Source organism: Callorhinus ursinus, unplaced genomic scaffold, assembly GCF_003265705.2.
Source record: "Callorhinus ursinus isolate GAN/ISIS: 27379988/994484 unplaced genomic scaffold, GSC_fseal_2.0 scaffold6, whole genome shotgun sequence".
Lineage (NCBI taxonomy): Eukaryota > Metazoa > Chordata > Mammalia > Carnivora > Otariidae > Callorhinus > Callorhinus ursinus.
Genome location: NW_027397068.1, coordinates 35661975 through 35667818, shown reverse-complemented (window position 1 = coordinate 35667818; position 5844 = coordinate 35661975). Strand labels below are relative to the sequence as shown.

The 5844-nt window shown below is 39.3% G+C and overlaps 1 pseudogene; it reads right to left on the bottom strand.

Moving 5' to 3' along the window:
- Positions 1-388: 388 nt before the first annotated feature.
- On the bottom strand, positions 389-1840 carry LOC112817587 (dnaJ homolog subfamily A member 1 pseudogene; annotated as a pseudogene).
- Between the last annotated feature and the right edge of the window lie 4004 nt (positions 1841-5844).

Below are 5844 nucleotides of genomic sequence, written 5' to 3'. Positions count from 1 at the left end.
ATCTGTTCCTTGCCTCCACCCTCGCTTCTAGTGGTTTGCTGGCAATTTGGAGTATTCTTTGGCTTGTAGAAGCATCACCTTGATCTCTGCCTTCATCTTCACATGGTGTTCTCCCTGTGTGCCTGTCTGTTCCCAAATTTCCTTTTTTTTTTTTTTTTAAATAAGGACACCAGTCATACTGGATTAGGGGTCCACCCTTCTCCAGTATGACCTCATCAAATTACATCTACAACAACACTATTTCCAAATCAAGTCGTATTCTGAGGTACTGAGCTTCGACAAATTTGGGGACTTCAACATATGAATATATGAACATTCCAATGCATAATACTATACGTGAAATTTTATATCAGGATTTTTACGTGAAATTTTGTATCAGGATTTTTTTTTTGAGCTTTTATATTTGAGTTTATTCTTCATTTAAAACACTACTATAGTTGAATATTAAAACAAAAACAATAGCAAGTAGTGAGCTATGATTATAGTCCTTCACTCATTCACTACTGCATATAAAATGCCAGCAGTGTTTTTCACTGGCCCCATTAAGAGGTCTGACACTGAACACCACCCCTGGGATGATGTTCATCATCCTCATAGGCTTCCCCATTGTAATGGCGCCGTCTTTCCTGATTTGGATCAAAGTCCACCAGTTCTACCTGGTCCATTTCATCAGTCTCTTCTACTTCCTTCCTCTCAGGTAGGAGTTTTTCCAGCAAAGAAAGTTTATCAGGAGAGAGAAAGCCATTCTCAGGAAAGTTTACCTTAAATTCAATGATAAGGCGACCCTTCTCATATGGTCTACGATAAATTGGCGTGCCTTCATTTAGCACACACTTGATATCTCCATGCTTGACAATTTGACCTGGGTGAGAGGTGATGACGATGGTTCGGTTGTCAAGAGTAGATATTGGCTTTTGAAAGCCACACAGTGCTTCAACCAGCTGTATGTCCATACACATGAAGAGGTCTTCTCCTCACCGAGTAAAAACAGCGTGGTCCTTCTGATCTAAAACAATGATAATATCTCCTGGTTCCAGTCCTGGTTCTTGGTCTCCTTCACCATGGAATGTTATCTTCTGGCCGTCCTTCATGCCTTTGTCAATATGAACTTCTAGAATCTTCTTCTCTCGTACTATCTTCCTCCCATTGCAGCTTTTACATCTGTCTTTGGGACTGATCTGTTCCCCATGGCCCTGGCACTCCATGCACACAGACTGAATTTGCTGAACCATTCCAGGTCCTATCTGATGAATTCTTATTTGCATTCCAGTACCTCGGCAATTGGGACAACATTCGACTGCTCCTTTCTTAACACCTCGGCCTTCACATTTATCGCAAATCACATTCTTTTGCAGAGCTAGTTTTCGTGTTGCACCATTATATAAATCTAAGGTTACTGAGAGCTGATGCACAACATTTTTACCTCTCCTTTCTCTCTGCATCCTTCCTCCTCCTCCAAAAAACATATCAAAGATGTCCATGGGGGAGCCAAAACCACCACCAGCTCCACCTTCTTTAATTGCCTGTTCTCCTCCTTTGTCATATAATTCCCTTTTCTTTGCATCAGAGAGTACTTCGTAAGCTTGAGAAATCTGTTTAAACTTCTCTCCTTCATTTGGATTCTTATCAGGGTGGTACTTCAAAGCCAGTTTCCTGTAGGCCTTTTTCAATTCCTCTTGGGTGGCATTGGGTTTGACCCCCAAAACAGCATAGTAAGTGGTTTCTTTCATCATTTTCTACAGCCGGTGAGAGGGCCGAGGCCGGTGTGGGGGAGCGGGAAGGGGCGCGTTGCTGGGCGCAGCTCGGGCAGCCGCCGCTGCTCCGCGTCTCACCGAGCGTTCTGGAAAGTTCCCTATATCAGGATTTTTACATTTATTTTTAGGTCATAAAAATTTGCCAGTGTCATTAAATATCTCTTGAAAAAAATGGCTCAAATGTTGGCAAAACTTTTCACACTACAACAGTCTCATATTGACTTCATCATTCATTCCTTATCATTTGACATGAGATTGGTCTCAGTTTTTCTGTCTCAAAATTTCCCATAATTTTTCCCCATATTCTTCTCAGTATGTGGCATAAAGTCAAGGGTGATTATCTATGAGTTATGGACTTTTAAGTTCTTTTTCTCCATGCTTCAAATCTTTACAATGATCACATAACATTTTATAAAAGGAAAAAAAATTACCAAATTTATTTTTTAAAACAACTTTCATGTTTCTATTTCCTTTAGTAACCATTTATATTTGATTTCTTTTGAAAAGTAGATTTCTTATGCTTTATCTTTTCATAATCTGACATTAGAGCATATTAATTTTAAGCTGTTATAATTATCAGGACTGTTTAGGAGACCATGATTTATTCTTCGTCATGACCTGGGAACCAGGGAATATATAAATTACACTGTGTTGATCACCTTCGGCATTTCATTTTCTTTTGATGCTATTCTCTTGTTTTGTTTGTTTCCATCTGTGGATTGAGAATTTAAAGAAGACAAAACCTAAGCTAATTTTGAAAATTTTATTCATTCAAAAATTATGTATATATAAAAATTATATATATATTATATATATGTATATAATTTAGTCATTTTTTAATGAATGAATTCTGTTTTGAAAAGGAACGCAATCCCTTTCAACAGAGTCTCTCCTTTGAGTAACTTGCAGCCGATTTTAGTGTCAGGAGGAAATCTTGGCAGACAAAACACAGAATTACCTGGTTAGCCTTGTCACATAACTCAGCTCTGCTTTCCCCAGAAATCCTCAAGGAGAGACTTTGTTTTTGTTACCATGGCCTATTTCAAGCCAACAAGAAGACTGACTTTAAGAAGCAGCAGAGAAAGGATTAAGTTGCCAGGTTTGGTAACATATTCCTAAGATGCCTGCGCTTCAGTACAAAACAAAGAACCTGTAGGATGTCTTAGGATCATTCCATTCCTCAGTGACTGGTGTTCTAGGTACAGTATTTATTTTTTAATTAAAATGTATCCCTCCCCGTTCAGGAACAAAAATTCTCTAGATCACACGCAGGAAAAGCAGATCTCCGCCAAACAAATTTCTGTTCTTAATAACAGTTTAGACATAATCAAAATAAAGAAAATTCTGCTGTTACCTCTAAATAAAAAGTCTTAACATGTATTTTCTTTGTTCTTGACCTTAATTTTATTAATAAAATGTTTTAATTAATAAAACTTTAATCATAATTTTCTGACCTTATTTATTTTTGCAAGTGATTTACTATTTTTCTTGCTATTTCTTTATTAGTAACAATGGAAATAATAATACCAACCTCATAGATGTGTACTGAGAAATCAAAGAGATAATCCATGTGCAACTCCGGGCACATAACAGTAGGTTTGCACTACCTGCTAGTAAGCTATCAAGATAATGCCAGAGCCGTGTCCCTGCTGTTGTACTGACACAGACAAAGCGATTGAGTAAAAGGAGAATTTATCCCATTAATAGAACATTAATACGTCTGGAATCACATGCTTTTTAAAGATTTTTTCTACTACTATTTGCCTATTTTAAAATTCATAACTTTATAAAGTTCTCAACAAATTTATTTTATTCCCACATCTAGAATATTTGGGACTCCTGGCACCCTCCCTGGATGGTTTCATAGCGTCTGCGTGTCAGGGTGGAAGGAACTCTGCCAGGGAGGAGAGTAAGTTCCGATCCTGGCTCTGACCACCGCCAGCTGTGGGAGCTGGAAGTAATCACTTACCTCCCCTGGCCTCATTTTCTTCACTATTGAAATAAAGGGCTTCTCTTCAGCTTTACATTCTTCCTTTCTCTTTGGAAGCATTTTCTTTCTTGGTCTTAATATTTAAGACCACACTTTTATATGTATATGCAGAAAAATTTGTGGTCCCTGAACTCAGAAGAGGCTCTCACTCTCAGGGTCATGCAATCGAAGGGTTGACCCTCGCAGACCCCGGGACTGGACACCACCTTAAACTTTGTGCCCCCTGCCCCTTGCTCGCCTCACCCCGGTGCCAGCTTTCACTGCCTCCCTTCTTGTCTACCATCTCCTCCCTTCGAGGCAGGGGACTTACCTTACATAGGAAGAGGAGTAATTTCCCCTTTGTTTCCAGAACCTTTCCAGTGTTTTCAACATTTGTTGGGAGTCTGGCTGTAGGAATAGAATGAGATAATGCCTGTAGACTATGGCTTTCAAAGCTTCTGGTTGTCTTTTTTGGGTCAGGGACTCTGATTTTGTTTTTTAAGTTTGCCATGTAGAAATGTACTTGACTCTTTACTGCCATCTAACATATCCATGTTAGAGTCCTTGTAGTTTATTCTTATTGACACGGCACTACAAACTTTGGAGATCAAATATTTAGAAGAGCGAACAGTAACAGAGCACTTTTTGTGTGCTGGACATAGGGCTAAGCACTTTCCTTGGATTATATTTAATACTTAAAACAACCCTCTGGAGTGGGGAACTAGTTATTCCACTTTACAAATAGGAAGGTAAGTTTTAGATGAATTAGGTAACTTTCCCAGGGTAGGAAAACAGTAATTGGTTAAGCTGGGATTTGAACCTAGGTCATATGACTCCAGTTCTTGAGTTATTGAACAAGAGGCTTTATTGGTTAATCTGGAAGTTTATCTAGCCCATCAATTTTCATTTTTAGGGCCAATTCCTTCAAATGAAAGCTTAGACAAAAACCCAGTATGTAAACCAGATTAAACTCAGGCATGCTTTATTTTGAAATGAGTGGGGATGGGGGGCAAATGGGAGGTATAGTTTAGAGTCAGATTTAGTTATGTCTTCTTCTCCACCAATTCTTCCTTGTTATGAGTTGAATTATGTCCTTCCCTCCCTTCCCTGAACCCACTGGAAAAGGCATCTTGAAGACTAAACCACAACTATCTCAGAATGTGACTGAATTTGAAGTAGGTTAATTGCAAATGTAATTAAAATAGGGTCATATTGGAGGACTCCTAATCCAAATATGACCAGTAGGGAGAATGAATTGGCATCATTGGGAGCTCAATGGTGCTCTACTATGGAGGACAGGGCAGATGGTAGGTGGTGCCGGGTTCACTAGTAACAATAGAGATGATAGGATCCCCAAATAGTAGAGACCAGGAGGCAGTATTTAACTGTCAGAATGAAGTCATGTATAATGAGCAGCAAAGTCAGAGTGGCAATTAGAGGGATCTGAACCACAAAGAGCTATGGAGATGGTTGATAGAATATGGCAACCTGGGAAGAAAGATAGATGGGCAGCTAACAGAGGTATTGTTCAATCTATATAACCAAAAGAAATCAAGGATGGATGATTAGGAGGCTGAGGGCAGCAGCTCCAATGAAAGACTAACAAGCTGTTGCTCTGAACCCGAGCCAGTTTTCAGATCCAGAACACACTGATTAAAAGAGGCCAGATCCCAAGGAGGAAAGACCCTGCAATATCATAATTATATACAGTAATGAATCTCCCAGTCTTCCCCAAAAGGACTTATTAGGGTCATTTACTTAGAAACCATATATTGGGAAGAAGAATATGCAAACATTTCAGGGACTGTTGGACTCAGCATTCAAGTTGACATTGATATTTAGGTAACTGAAGTGTCTTCATGACTCTCTAAATTAGAGTGGGGGCATATGTGGGTCCTCATTCATAGTGGTTATTTCCCCAATGTCCAAATACATAATTAGAACGGACATAGTTGGCAGTGGGCTTAGCTCCTCATTGCTTCCTTGCCCTGTAGTGTTTGTCGCATTTTTCTACTTTGGGAAGTTACTCTTTTCCCCCCTCTTTCCATACAGTGCTCTTTGGAAGAAAGTCACATGTGGAACTTGCCCTTAAGGAGTAGGGAGTTATGTACCTTTTCCTTG